General features: G+C 36.2%; 1 pseudogene across 1 annotated transcript; it reads right to left on the bottom strand.

The window, feature by feature from the left end:
- Positions 1-775: 775 nt before the first annotated feature.
- On the bottom strand, positions 776-1,687 carry LOC311625838 (nucleophosmin-like; annotated as a pseudogene). Its single transcript has 2 exons — positions 1,546-1,687; positions 776-1,364 (listed from the first exon to the last, which is right to left on the bottom strand). The product of its transcript is annotated as a nucleophosmin-like (transcript).
- Between the last annotated feature and the right edge of the window lie 14,615 nt (positions 1,688-16,302).

The raw sequence follows: 16,302 nt of genomic DNA, 5'->3' as shown, positions 1-16,302 counted from the left end.
AGACTTCTTTGTAAAATAGTTATCTTCATTTATTATTTGTGCCTGGGTAGGGTCCTAGGCTTGACAGGTGATCAGGGCCAATCAGGTTCCCTGCCTCCCAGCCTCCCACCTCCTCCTTCCCTCACTCCATCAGTGCCCTGCCATCAATGCTAGTTGCCTTCCATGTTCCGCACTGCCCCCTGGTGGTCAGCACACGTTATAGCGAGTGATCAAAGTCCTGGTCTCCTGGTCAAACTCTCAATGGGACAATCTGCATATTAGCCTTTTATCTTATAGGTTTATTTCACTTTCTATAAACTTTAAAACCTGATTTCCATCAAGACTACACCACCAAATTTTTTTTTAGGTAAAAGTCTTTGATAATCTCACTGTGGCTTAATGTTGAAGACAATTCCTATTTCTTATCTTCCTTGATCTCACTGAACTATTTGAAAATGATAATTAGTCCACCTTTTTTGATTCATTCAAATATTTATTGAGCGGCTAGGAAGATAATATAGGTGTTTAAAACATGGTCAAAGAGGTGAGATAAATAAACAGTTAGAAATAAATGTACACTGAATCAGCAGTCACATATATGTGCTTTAGGAGATTAAGAGTGATTCAGCTTCCAGCTTAGAATGGGACATGGACTGGTGGTTAATCTGGAAAGGGGACTGAGATTGAAATAGAAGACTTCAGTCTGGATTGTTGATGATACTCAGTAGGGATTATATTTGTCTCTCATTTTCCTCTTTCCCCATTTTTGAGGCTTAATTTAACAGTAGTGCCTTTTTTATATAACACTTGCTTGTATTTTTGCTTTAATGTTTTCTAAAAAACTAGGTCTTTTGGTGTTTTAGGCGCCTTTTCCTGTCTTTTTTTTTTTTTTTTTTTTTTTTTTTAAGTATTCTTTACCTTTTGATCTTGATGTTGATGGTTTTGAGTCTTTTCCATTCTAGTTTGATTTTTGTGCATTTTCGTCTGGAGTATGTCATATAGATTTCTTTACTGGAGATTTTTCTTCAGCTTTCTCATTCTCAAAATCATCATCATCTTCTTAACAGCAAGTTTTACTTTTTTCTATGGAACTTGCTACCACTTGCAGGGGCAGAATGCTTTCCAGACATACTTATGATTTTTACACCCGCCTCCTCTTCATCTACTGACTCTGCCTCTTCTACCACAACTACTAAGTGCTGTCCACTCATATGCACAGGTTCTGAACCATATTTTAACCTTAAGGCCATAGGTGGTATTATTTCAAAGCCACAAAGGGAAATCACTGGCTGTACAGACATTTTCAAAGTTGCCAGCATTACTTTAATTGGACTGCCTTCATAATTCATTGCCTCTACTTCAACAATGTATAGTGCATCCCTAAACTGATCATTTGTAAAGATAATTGTTGTTGCCTGGCCAGTGGTTGAGCTTTGATCTCTGAACCAGGACGTCATAGTTGGATTTCTATTGCAGGCTCGATCTCCAGTGTAGGGTGTGTAGGAGACAGCTGATCAACGATTCTCTGTCATCATTGATGTTTCTATTTTTCTCTTTCTCTCTCTTCCTCTCTGAAATAATAATAATAAAAAAAGATAATTGGTGCTCATTTTCATCATTATCTTCTTTAAAGTGATAATGTTTCAGCCTTTAGTTTACAACCAAAAAGATAGTTCTGGGGACTCAGAGGACTCTTGTCTATGTCCATAGACTATTCCATGGGGTAGAGCACACACTTAGGTGAGAGAGAAGCTGGGCAGAGATAAGTAACTTCTGTTTGACAAAACAGACACCTAAATTGGAATTGCACTAGGGTTAATCCACCCTTTTGAACTATCTGCTATCTTTGTTTCAGTGACATTACTATCTCTTTGGTGTTTCTGTGTGTGTGTGTGTGTGTGTGTGTGTGTTTTCCTACACTGTCTCTTTAAAGAACAAAGTTCCCTTAGCTTGTTTCATACATATTCATGTTTCCTAACCTTGTGTTTTCAGCCATTATATATTATTATTCTATACTTGCATTCCCATAGCTTCAACCATAATTTCTAATGGTGTGTGGTGGTTGTTTATTTGACAAGTCTTTATTGAGCATCTGTCTTTGCCAGGCATGTATTGATGCCCTAAATCACCATCTCTAGCTCACCTCTTTCTTCTGAATGCCCAATCTCAGATGCCCCATCTGTCTGCTTGAGTTACTTTCATGATTGTCTCCCACACCCTGCAAATATAGCATTCTCCAGTCTGAGCCCTGCTCCTATTCCTTTTTATTTTTCTTAGTGAAAAGTAATATCATTCATCCAGTTGATCCAATTAGAATCTCAGGAACCCTGCTTGACTCTGCATTTAAATAGATCGTAGCATGAACTATTAGCAATGGCCATAGACCAGATGCCTTCCTTTCATGACATGAAATTAAATAACCCCTGAGGATAAAGGGGGTTGGAAGGAAAGAAAATTTTAAGTAGAAAGCATTTAAATTACAAAGAACTATTTCCTATAGAATTGACAAAAGTATAATAATAGAGATTAAAAACTGGGATTGAAATAGGTGTATTACAGAAGAAGGATATTACATTTCTGCTTATCTGAGTTTATAGTTTAAAGTTATAACTTAAATTTGTTCAAATATAATATACTTTTCTCATTAAATTTATTGGAGTGATGTTAATTACTAAAATTATATAGGTTTCATGTGTACAATTCTATGATACAGCATCTGTATATTGCATTGTGTGCCCACCATCCAAAGTCAACTCTTTTACCATCACTATCTATTTGTCCCCTTTATCCTTACTACCCTTGCATCCCCCCTTTTCTCTAATATCCACCATATTGTTGTTTGTTTCTATGAATTTTTGTTTACTTATATTGTTTGTTCATTTGTTGCTTTCAGTTTTATATTCCACATATAACTGTAATCATATGGTTCTTGACTTTTCCTGTCTGACTATGCTTAACATGATATTCTCAAGAACCATCCAAGTTTTTGAAAATGACAATATTTTATCTTTTCATATCGCTGAATAATATTCCTTTGTATATGTGCACCACATTTTCTTTAATCATCTATCAAAAGACACATGGGTTGTTCTGTATCTTGGCCACTGTGAAAAATGCTACAGTGAACATAGGAGCGCATATGTCTTTGCAAATAAGTGTTTTTACATTTTTTTTTTTAGATAGATACCCAGAAGAGGAATTCCTGGGACATATGGTAATTCTATTCTTAAAATTTTTGAGGAATCTCTATACTATTTTCCATAGTGGCTGTACCAGTTTATATTCCCACCAGCAGTGAATGAGGGTTCCTTTTTCTCCACAATCTCTCCTTCATTTGTTATTACTTGTCTTGTTGATAATAGCCATTCTAACAGGTGTGAGGTGGGATCTAATACATTTCTAAACATTTTTTAGAGATTTCTCCTAACATTTAGGATACAGTCTTAAAACCTATAACATGAGATCCAAAACACTTTATGCTTGCACTGAACTCCCACTGATTAAAAAGCAAAAGTCCCTACTTTCAAAGAGCACATTATTTTTGGAGGTTTGGCAGAAGAGATAAGTGTATTGATAGAGAATACAATGACAGAGACACATAATTGGTGGTATTGCTAGAATTTAGGGGAAGGCCTTGGTAGACTTATTTGAAGAGAGCACACATGAGAGCAGCCTATGGTATTTTTCCAAGTTTTAATGACCAGAAAGTTTTTCCTGCATACACAGAGAGAAGGAGAATTAGTGCCATATATTCAAGAGAAGAAAAAATTTCATAGTGAAATAATGGTTGACATTTTTAAATATTGAACTACAGTGTCGACTGCTGTAGGAATATATCAGAAAAGTCAAGAATGGGAAAATTTATTTAGTCATATAATTAGGATATCAGACTTGGTATATAAGAAAAAAATTTCAGCTAAAATGGTAAAAACAAAATCTTAATACTTGTAGTTGACATGTATAGTGATAAAATGATGATAGTTTGAATAGAAGAGAGGTAATAATAATACTTTGCCAGTGATTGGCAGGTAAAAAAAAAAGAGTTTGTATGATATTCAGACCAATGTATATTTGGAAAAATGCATATTTGGTCTATGATTGACAGTAACACTTGGTAGAAAACATTAACAAGGGAGTTCTGGAGGCTGTGTGATCTTGAGCAATGTAGAGTAGTATGGAATTCTTGTAAATGTAAGGGACTGGAGAGATTTCAAAGCATTCCCCCCCTCCCCCCCATGCATAGAGGAGAAAAATAAAATAAAAGAGGATACAGAATCATTATTAGGTAGAAAATGAATTAATTTAAAATTTATTAAATGATTTCAATGCATTATAGAAGGAGCTAAACATGGGTTAAGTGAGTATAGAATTGGAGTGGGAGGTTGAAATGACTAAGCTAGCTTGGAGGAGCCACTGTAAGAATATTAAATTCAGAGCCAACAAGGGAGTAAGAGTAACAAATGACTGGGGTATAATGATGAGGGCCCTGCTGGTACAGCATGACTCTGGGAACCGCAGCAGAGAACACAGTCAATGGAAAGGACCTGAGCAAACAGCTTGGTTAAATGGGAATGTTAAAAAGTGAAGGAGATGTGGAATTCAGAGGTCTTATGAAGGGAAGCACTAAATTAAGCAATAATGATGGGTAAGTCAGCAGTGAGGAATGGATTTAGAAAATTGTATAGGAATAAAATATTGGAATAAAAACAAGTTTAGTAGCTGTGAGAGTAATAGTAAAAAACACAGAATGAAGGCAATCATAGTTAGTGAAAAGAGAGTATCTTTTTTATTGCATTTTCCCACATTTTCATTTCTCTAATGTGCCATATGATAGTCTTACCATTAGATTCTGAGTAATTCCCAGGCTTCTAGATTTTATAAGTCAATAAAATTTCAATTATTTTGTGACATAAACTTGTCAGCTTTATAGTGTTTTATTTATCTTTGACAATTAAGGGCAAAAAAAGAAGGAACTGCCACCTTCTATCACTATGATATGCTAACATAAAATGCACTTAAATATAAAAAAGCAGGAAAGGCAAAATCACAGAATAAAAAGAAAATATTTCCCAAGAAAGCACAGCCTGCAATTATATTATTGCTCAAGCTTAAATTTAATATGCATTGATATATCCATCTATTTGATAGTATAATTATTACTATAACTTATTTTTACCTCATTTTGTTATAAAAGCTTTTCCATGGACTAGCAATTGGGTCCTGACAAAGTGAGTTTTCATTTGAATTTTGAAGAAATAAGTAGCCGAAGCCGGTTTGGCTCAGTGGTAGAGCGTCGGTCTGCAGACTGAAAGGTCCCAGGTTCGATTCTGGTCAAGGGCATGTACATTGGTTGCGGGCACATCCCCAGTGGGGGATGTGCAAGAGGCAGCTGGTCGATTTTCTCTCTCATCGGCGTTTCTAGCTCTCTATCTCTCTCCCTTCCTCTTCTCCCTGAAATATCAATAAATATATATTTTTTTAAATTAAAAAAAAAAGAAATAAGTAGAACTTAAGCATGTAGGTATATTCCAGAAGAGCATTCCGGGTGGGAAAAGCAGCAATGTAAAAGCCTGTAGCAAGAGTGAGTATGGCAAGTCTAAGGAACTGAAAGAAGGTGAATCTGACTAAAAGGTGGAGCCTGGCATAAGATGAAGATGCAAAATCAAGACAAAAAGGGGTTGGAGGGAGGCAGAGACAGAAGGCAAAATAGTCTGCTCATTAGCTACCTCCACCATTAGTTACTTTTTCGTACTACCCTCTGGATTTGAATGGTTAGGAGGTAGGGGAGTGTATGTGTTTGAATAGTGTCTTCAAAAATTAATGTTTACCCAGAACCTATGAATGCCTCTTTATTTGGAAATATGGTCCTTGTAGATGCAATTAGTTAAGGTGGGATGTTATTCGATTAGGGTAGGGGTGTCGAACTCATTCAGAGAAGGGGCCAAAATCTAAAATCCAGCCTAAATCGCGGGCCGAATGGTTTACTGAACAGTCATAAACTGACAATGTCATAAATTGACAGCGGAGTGCAGTGATGACAGCGCGGTGCGGGCCACATTGCAAGGCCTGGCGGGCTGGATTTGGCCCGTGGGCCTTGTGTTTGACACATGTGGATTAGGGTAAGGTGATCAGACGTCCCGCTTTTGGCGGGACAGTCCTGATTATTCACAAATTGTCCAGCGTACCGTTGGGACTATTTTAAAACGCTGCGGGACTTGAGACAAATTGTTAAAAGTCGGGACTGTCCCGCCAAAAGCGGGACGTCTGGTCACCTTAGATTAGTGTGGGCCCTAATTCCAGTATGATTGGTCTCCTTGTTAGAAGAGGAGGTAGAGACAGACCCAGAGGGGAGAAGGCACTAAGAAGTGTGAGGCACGCATTAGAGTTAAACACTTATAGCCAAGGTACACCAAGGATTGCTGGCAACCACCGGAAAATAGAAGAGACACAAGAATCCTGTTTCCAGAGCCTGCAAAAAGAACATGGCACCTTAATTTCAAACTGACCTCTAGTACTATAGACTGGGTTGTGTGTGTTGTTACAAACTACCCAGTTTGTGATAATTCGTTATGGCAGCCATAGGATACTAAAGCAGAGGGGTAAAAGCAGCAGATTATTTCTTATTTGCACGTTTTCATGTGCTTGCTTTGTCTTCCCTTGGCCTACAGATGTTCAACAAACACTGACTCTTTCCTTTTGTAAAATACCTGCATGGATTCTTCAGATGCACTGCTTGCTGCCTTCCATCATCCGGGACTTCTCATCTACTGTCTTGATGTAGGTGATACTTTTTTCTTCTAGTTTATTGCTCTGGGAATCCAGGGATGCTTTCAACTTTTCTCTACTGCAGCCAGTTCACTCTTTAGATAGCCTTTGTGGACAAGGCCCTAACGTGACTTAATGTATTGACTCTCCTGCATCTGTGGTCCAGATCTGTTCTATGGAAAACCCTCAGGTGCCTTTTGCTTTAATGAATTCTGTAACAACAAGCCCATCTCAACTTGGCCATCTCCCTTGGTCCATGATAAGAGACACTAGCCCAAGGTTTTTTTGCCTTTAACATTTTCTAGGTGGGAATAGAACACCATCCATTGCAACTCCCAATGTTAAGGTGTACATGTCAGATTCTCTGAGGAGATGCATTGAAACCCTTGTCATTACAGTTAAGTTTCATGTTAGATGCAGACAAAAATAAGTAAGGACTTACAACACATCAGCAGTATTCATTACTTTTGAACCCTTGAAGTAAAGGAGTTATGGGTTGTTTAACTGGTTTTTATAAATCCCCTTTGAAAAATTTTATGTTTGTCTAACGCTTCTCTTTGATATCTGAGATCTGCCATTTGGGGGTGTTGGTTAAAGCTTTTACCTTATCATCTTTCTACTTGGGATCAGTTGTTTAATATTTACTTGTTTCTTAGATGTTACTTCTATGCAGGTAGAGACACTTTCCCCCCTTAATAAATATATTCCCAGTATAATCTTGAATGCCTAATTTATGATAAAGCAATAAATACTTATTGAATGAATTAATGAAATTATAGAAACACATTTCCTTATAACTGAATTTTAAAATAAAAATTTCATGTGATGCTTTAAAAGGGATATATTTAGAGATGGACACTATTGTCAACATCAGTATTTAGAAAAGCTTATTTTATACCTCATCCTTAGATCAAGTTTTTTAAGCAGTGCATGAATGGTATGTTTTTTAAAATATCTTTTCTGGATTGTTTCTCAGCCATGTTTTTTTAGAATCAGAAACAGTTTTTGATATTTATTTTCTTTGATGACTAAAAATATTGATATGTATAAAGTTTATTGATGGCAGGTCCATATTTAGCAACTGGACTATCTGGTGATATTCTTTAGCATTCCATTATGAATATTGAGATACTGATACCAATAATTAACCTAGATTTAAGGACATCTTACTCATGTAAGAAACTAGTCAATAATGCATGACAAATCACCACCAAACTTATAAGCTTACAAGAGCAAACATTTATTATTTCATACTTTCTGTGGGTCAAGAATCTGGCCCCAGCATAAAAGAAGCCTGTGGCTCAAGATGAATCATGAGACTGCAGTTAAGCCTTTGTTTGTGGCCATGGTATCATCTGATGGTATTACAGGGATGGATGGAGGGAGAGATTTGCTTACAAATTCACTCAGGAGGCTGTTGAAAGGTCTCAGAAGATCTGCTTTCAAATTCACTTTAGTGGGTGCTAGTAGGCCTTAGGTGCTCAACTTGTGGGTCTAACCATAGGCTGCCTGAATGTCCTCAGAGCGGGACAGCTGGTGACTCAAAACTAAGAGCCAGAGAATGAAAAAGAGAAAACAGCTGAGATGAGATGAGAGCTACCACCTTTTCAAATTATAATTAATATCCTATTACTGCTGTATGTTCCCCTCTATTGTAATACTGTTGACCACAGGTTGTTGAAGCGATGCTGTGTTTAATTAGTTTATGATTAATTTTTCATTTCTAGGCTTGGAGATTCTACCGCTACCCAGAAAGACAGTATAATACCACACAGGCTTTTAACTTCTAAAAAAGAATTTTTTGTTTTCCACTTGGATTCTTGGGCCACATCAGATATATTCTTGTTACTTCCCCAGGGAGAGTGATTTTATTCCTCTCCTCTGTCACTCAGGAGTCACATCATTTTTCTGGCTCTTTGCATGCATCTCCGGTTTTACACATAAACTCATATATACCCAAGGTCATGTTCATGTTACAAATGGACATTTAATCTGCAGCCCCTAGAAATAGGACTCTACCTGAGTCTGATCAGCCATTGAACAGCTAGGGAGTCACTTGACAAATCTCTCATTTTTAGATTTCTTCTTGGTTGCTCACATCTAGGAATTTCTCTCTCTTTTCTTTATATTCATCTATATATTTGTTCTTATTTCATTTTGATTACATATTAGTTACTGTTTCTTTACCTTTGTAGCTAAAAGGGCTCTTTATTAGGTTGCAGGAACTGAACCGAAAAAGAATTGTATAATGTGTTGTACAACTATTTTTTTTTTATTTATCTTATTTATTAATGCTTATCTACTCTCCTACTCTTGCTTTGCTTTATTTTGTTTTGTCCCTATGCTTAGACAGCCTCACAGTTTCAGGTCCTCCTCTAAATAAAATCTCTGTCTATATTTAGCCCTTTATTTCTTCTCACACGCCAATTAGTCCCTATATGTGCTTAGGCACCTCCTGTATCATTTCTTTTGCCCCATAATTTAAAGTTGAATACATAAAACACTTAGGAGTGAGAAGGCATAAATCCTTCCAGCTGAAAGAAATGCAATTAGTACCTTGGGGAATTTGAATGTGTCTCTGCAAAAGACTGTTCTGTAGGGCAGTGCTGTGGTTAGGTATAAAGAGAAGTCATAGAAATGCTCGGGATAGGCCCAGGGTATAAAAGTCTTTTGTGTTGTTCATTACTTGGCCATTACTTGCCATTCTTTACAAAATAAACAGGAAGAATCCTTTCCAGGTTCTAAAGTTCAAGAGTTTGAGGATGAACTTGCAAAATTAGAAACTGAAACACTTAAAAATAAAGGACCACAACTGAGAAGAAAAATTACGATAGTTATTTTCATACCAACAGAGATAGGATTTCTATTTCTAAAATCTGAAAGTCTGTCTAAACATTTTCATTCAAAAAGGCTACAGTAAACTGCAGCTTTACCATTTGTGTTACCAAAAGGTGGCAGTGTTCCATTGGATTTCCTTTGGTACGCAATTTTCCAGAGCTATAATTTTCAGACATATTCTGCCTCTAATTTAGTTTTAAAACAAATACTAAGCAATACTACTATTGTTGCATGTGCCAAAAATATAATTATTATTGAAAAGAAAAACATTTGGACAATAGGAGCTTTAAAGGTTTATTATATAGAATGCTTTGATCTGAACAGCCAATATATATATTTTACACACATATATATATTTTTCAAAATGAGTACATGGGTGTTTCACATCTAAGATGTTTTATGTGTTATTAGATGATCTCTGGTATTTCACTCTGTCTTGATTGAGTTATTGATTGAGTTATTTTATAGCACTGTGCAAACTTATTTTCAGGTCTAACTAGTTAGATAAGGAAAATAGTTTGTCTTTTGTATTCATAGCAAACAATATATTTTCATCAGTATGATTAAAAATTTTCAAGAAGCAAATAATAAATATTTATAGCCACAGATGAGTAGGTTGAAAACATACGCAAATATATTAAGCTATTTGGTATTATAATGAAAGCAACTAAAATAAATAATTGAAAAGGATTCCATCCCAAATCCTAAATCTGTTGCAAAATCTTAAATGAAAGCTTTCTTGAGGCAAAAGTTTTCTTTTACAAGTATATCCTGGCAAGGATTGACCTAACAGCCAATTATTATAAACAAAGTCCAGGTTTCTTAATTAAAATACAAAATATTGGCTCTCCTTCGCCTGAAATAAGTTATGTCTTCAGGAGACTGCAATTATGGTGGCGCCTCCTAATGCCACTGATGGTCAGAGCCTGTCAGTGTTTGTATAAAACCCCATTTTTTTTTAAGAGCTTTGCAACAGTGCGGCGGATTGTTACTTTGTTAGCTAAGGCTTGGCATCAAAATTCTAAAACAGAAGTTCAGGAATTTTGTTTTGAGTTTGGTCTGAACACCAAAAGACTTTCATTTTCATTCTCATAAATGTGGGAAAAAGTAAACTCTTCCACTTATTATGGTTGCATATTTGGATTCGGGAATTTTATCTCTGTCCATCTACTGTATGTAAATGTTATGATTGGCTATATTTGGCAAATAATACCAAATGCAAATTAATTAACCATTCACAGCACTTTTTAAAACGACTTCTAAAGAAAGCCTGAATGTATTTGAAGGATAGCTATTTTCACTTGATGAAACAAACTTAGTTTTATAACTGATTTTATCAAAATGAATAAGCATTTTATTTTTCAGTTTATCTGTGTTGGTGACCGTTTTTAAATGCTTTTTGGGACTTCTTTACCACGTAACCTAAGAAAAATTTCTAGAACAAAACAGGTTAGACTAGTTTTAATTTAATCTCTCTCCTCCTTCCTTGCCACCCTATTGAAAGAACACAAATGGTAGTGAAATAGTCTACATTTGGTGAGTGAAAGGATGTAAAAGATAAAAGTCATGAACTGATTTTTATTCCTTGGACTCATAGTATGCTTACTTCTATGTAGTATATCTCCAGGTGTTTTTAACATTTGAAAAAGTGAAACTGTATCTGTTCAGTTTAAGAAAGCTACTGTTAAAAGCACTTTTTAGGAAAAAAAAATTATTGATTTTTACAGAGAGAGGAAGAAAGAGAGAGAAAAAAACAAAACAAAACGTATTACTATGAGAACAGAACATTGATCAGGTTGCTTCCTGCCCGCCCCCAACCAGGGATCGAGCCCACAGCCAGAGCATGTGCCCTGAACAGGAATCAAACTGGCAACCTCCTGGTACACAGAACAACGCCCAACCAACTGAGTCACACCAGTCAGGGAAAAGCACATATTTTTTAAATTCTTATTTGTAATAGTTCATAGAAATTATACTTGGAAATTATAGGTCACATTGTTGTACTTGGAAATTATAGGTCACATTGGCACAAGAAAACATTTTTAGGGGATAAACGTTTTGACCTTTGTGTATTAAATTACAGGATGCATTTTGTTGAGCGTGTTATCAATGCAATTGCAGTTTCTATGGACCAGTCAGTCATGACCTACATTTCTTAGACTTGGATGATATATTGGTAAAGTAATTGAAGACATATCAATACTTATTACTGTTTGTTTTATAGTTGCTATTGTTTAGCTACAGGTAGATACTTAGTAGATATTTTTAAAGAAACTCATTCTGTTTGTTCTGTGTGCCAAACACTGAGGATCTAGTGATTCCTAAGAGGGCCCTGTCTTCCAGAAATTGGTCATCAAGTAGTGAACTCTAATAGTACCTGACATTTATTATTTATTAAGTCCTTTTCATTTATTAGCTCATGTAATCCTTATAAACTCCTATGTGGGAGGAGCTATTATTATCCCCATTTTACCAATCAGGAAATTGAGGCAGAGCATGGTTGCACTGCTGTGCAATAGTGGAGTCAGGATTCAAATTCAGTCTGGTTCATGAACATAGACTTTTTCCTTCTATTTTCTTTATTGATTAAGATATTACATATGTGTCCTTATACCCTCTATTGTCCCCCCTCCCCCAACCCCCCACTCATGCTCTCACTGTCCTGGTGTCTGTGTCTATTGATTAGGCTTATACATATGCATACAAGTCTTTTGGTTGACCTCTCCCCCTTACCCCCACCTTCCCCTACCTTCCCTCTGAAGTTTACGGTCTGATTGATTGATGTTTCTCTGTCTCTGGATCTGTCTCTCCCCCCCCCCCCCCCCCATCAATTTATATTGTTCGTTATATTCTATAAATGAGTGATATTTATCTTTCTCCAACTGACTTATTTTGCTTAGCATAATGCTCTCCAGGTCCATCCATGCTGTTGCAAATGGTAGGAGTTCCTTTCTTTTTACAGCAGCATAGTATTCCATTGTGTAGATGTATCACAGTTTTTTAATCCACTCATCTGCTGATTGGCACTTAGGCTGTTTCTAAATCTTAGCTATGGTGAATTGTGCTGCTATGAACATAGGGGTACATCCTTTCTGATTGGTGTTTCTGGTTCCTTGGGATATATTCCTAGAAGTGGGATGACTGGGTTAAATGGGAGTTCCATTTTTAATTTTTTGAAGAAACTGCATACTATTCTCCACAGTGGCTGGACCAGTCTGCATTCCCATCAGCAGTGCACGAGGGTTCCTTTTTATCCACATCTTCGCCAGCAATGGTCTTCTGTTGATTTGTTGATGATAGCCATTCTGACAGGTGTGAGATGGTACCTCATTGTTGTTTTTATTTGCACCTCTCAGATTATTAGTAACTATGAGCATGTTTTCATATGTCTCTTGACTGTTTCATCTGGCCTCTCCAATCAAAACACAGATTCATTCTTTCCCAAAACGTGTTGGTTGAAGACCAATCCCAGGATTTCTTTTGCAAAACAGTCAGCTCAGCCATCAGTTTCTTACTGACTTTATGGACAACTTGTTTGTCAAATTCTGCATATTATAACTTCCCTTCATCTCCACCACCACTGAAATATCTTTGTTTATTCTAAATGTACACTCACATGCTAAATGCTTTGGGCAATCTCTCTGTAAAGGTATGAAAATTGTTCAGTTAGCATCTCAATGGAAGTGTGTTGAATAATAAATGTGCCAAATGCTATAGGAATGAATGCTTTACACTTATGAAAGAATGTTCACATATTGTGTCATTTAAGAATCATAACAGCACTCTATAATAAATATTATTAATATTCCATTTAAGGTGAAGAAATTGAGACTAAGGTGTTAAATAATCTTTCTCATGATGTGTAACAAAGTAGGCAGTACCAGAACCACTACTTGAATCAATTGTTCTAATACAAAACCAGTGCTATAAATTGTGTAGTATAAATGTCTCTCTTTTGGAATACCACACCTTTGCAGGCATGCTTATATGGTTTGGTCAATTCTCGTCCCCAGTCGTTGGCCATATGTTGCTTACTTGAATCAAAGCTGAGCAAGCCATCCCTTCCTCTCTTTTCACTCAGAAGCAGATATCTCCTAAACACTAATGGAAAACCTCCGGCTAGATAGGCATTTTACATTCTCCTTCGTGTGCAGTAGAGGAGCAGTTAATTACTCAAACCTATTTTTTTGCCACGGCCCTAGGATAAAAATAGGAACAGATTTGAGATGGACTGATAAAACAGGGAGTGGGTATTACCAAGGAGAGTGATGCTTTATGTCCTTCAAGATGTTAGGAGATTATGCATGAAGATAACAGCATAAACTCCCTGGCTTTGTCTAACTTTGTCTATCTGTAGACATAACAACCTTCTTTTGAAGAATGATCTTTTCATAGTAATTTTCAAATGTTTTTCTCTCCATCAAGTGGTTAAATAGGAATACAGACATTGGGTCACAGTTTAGCATTGTGCACCAAACCATGGAAAAGCTTTACAATAATCTAAATTCTATCGGGCAGCGTGTCCATGACAGTAAGTTATGAGACATATTAACTATTATGAAATATGTTCTCATATACAATATTTCCTCATTTTAATGGGTTCAGCAAACCATGGTGAGGGGTTATCCAGTGCCCCACCCCCTCCCCGCCTCTCCTACCCCCACCCACCACTTCACAGATAAAGAAAATTAGATTCAGAAGAGTGAGCCCTTCCTGGTACTATATCAGAGGTGGGGAATGTCCAGGTCCTTGGGTCTCAAAATCATTTGATCTGGCTCTGCCAAAGCATTAGGGGTGAGTTAATTACATGTTTGACTAAATATAGCAGGCTAATTTTTAAGTTGATAATTTTTATGGTCCTTGACTGATGTTATAAATATCCAAATGGCCCTTGGAAGAAATAAAGTTCCTCACCCCTGAATTCCAAAGTGACTTTTCCAAGGTCATTCAGACAGTAAGTGGCAAAAGCAAGATATAAATCTAGCTTCCTGGCTGAGATTCTCTGAACACATTTTAAGTGATAAGATACAGTGAGTACCTCTTAGAAGATTAAAGCATACAGATGGCCTTTGGATACTTGAAAAGGAAATAGTATATATATTCTAAGGCAATAGATTTTAAGCTCATGCTCTATAGTTATTAATTTTATCCTTATCTATTCTGACTTAGTGCGTATAAATGATTCACTGCTTCTGTTTGGTAGAGGTATAATGCCAGAATATTCTTGGCTTTATAACTGTAGAACTAAGTACCCATTAGCATTTGTAGATTTAGATCAGCAAAAGCTCAGAATAATTGAACTGCTTCAGAGTTCCATAAAAATAACTTTTACCACCTAAAGAGAGCTTGAAAGCTTGACCAGTTGTGAATGTTGGCATTTAAACCACTCTAGGAGACATTATCAAATTGATTTTGTCCAATACTAATGAATCTTTCTCATGGATTTGTATATCTACGTGTGAGAAATTCCTGGATTACATTAGAAATTAGACACTTTGGCTTAAGTTTATTCTTTAAAAATGGTTGGAAGACAACATGCAATTAATAAGCATTATATCCAGGGATTTTTCTAGGAAAAGTCTTAAAGGACAATTTAGAAGACAGTATTGGGTGATATAGCATATTGGATAAGAGCCTCCATATAGGGAAAATGTCTGATGCCAGAATATAAAAATACTGAGAGTAAGTCATTATTCTAGGTGTGAACTATCATAAGGAATTAATTTCAGTAGCTATTTAGATCATTTTCTTGTATTTGCACTGTAGTCTGTATATCTCATTAAAATGCGGTTATTTTGATGTTGTTATTATTAAACGTTGTGAATGTTTCAAAATGATTTATGTCTGCCTTTGAAAACACTGACAGAGAGCTGGGTTGATAGGCTCCAAAATTCACATCCCTTTCTACAGAAGCAACTTCAGAATAAAATGCATTTATCAGATGGGGAGAATGTTATTATACTGCAATTTGATGCTATCACTGCCTTTCTAATGAACATGCAGTTATAGAAAATACAACACTTCTAGGAGGAAGAAAAAAAAAAAAAAACCTAGAAATTAAGAGGGAGAAGGGTAGGATTACCCTGCAGGAAGAGAGGGGTGGTGAAAGGTGAGAGATAAAGAAAACAGTTACACACTTGAAAGAGAGTTCTAGATAAGAACACTAGGAGGGATAAGGCTTTTAAAAATGGAGACAGCTAGATAAAGAGTTTATTGTAAAATGGAGGAACAGGAGATATCAGGAGAATGCAAGGCTTAAGAAGAGAAAATCAATAGCTTTTAAATATAGAAGTAACTGGGAAAGGAGATCCAGTTAAGAGGGAGCTTCTGAGAAATGTGTGCGGGCACCATCCCCCCCCCCTCCCCCCCCCACACACACACACGTCTAAAAATCAGAAAGTTAGAATAAGTTCAGAACTGAACACATCCAGTACAGACATGAAAGGAACCTGTAATGTGAGTTTAGAGAACTATTTTAAATTGAATTTTAGAGCTGTAACGGATCAGGCTTTGTGATTCACATTATATTATAATTCAAGAGAACTACAAACGAGAACCAAGAGGACTGTGATAAACAGATGCCATTTTGAGTAATATATTCTTATCTATCCTGTGATACAATATCATTTTGGTCATTAAAAAACTGCATTTTAACCTCTGCATTCAAATATTAATAGATATTAATAGGTAAGGAAATTGTCCTAGAAACAACTGACCTCT

The sequence above is a fragment of the Pipistrellus hanaki genome (assembly GCF_964339955.1).
Source record: "Pipistrellus hanaki genome assembly, chromosome: 7".
Lineage (NCBI taxonomy): Eukaryota > Metazoa > Chordata > Mammalia > Chiroptera > Vespertilionidae > Pipistrellus > Pipistrellus hanaki.
This window is presented reverse-complemented; position numbering and strand designations above follow the sequence as displayed.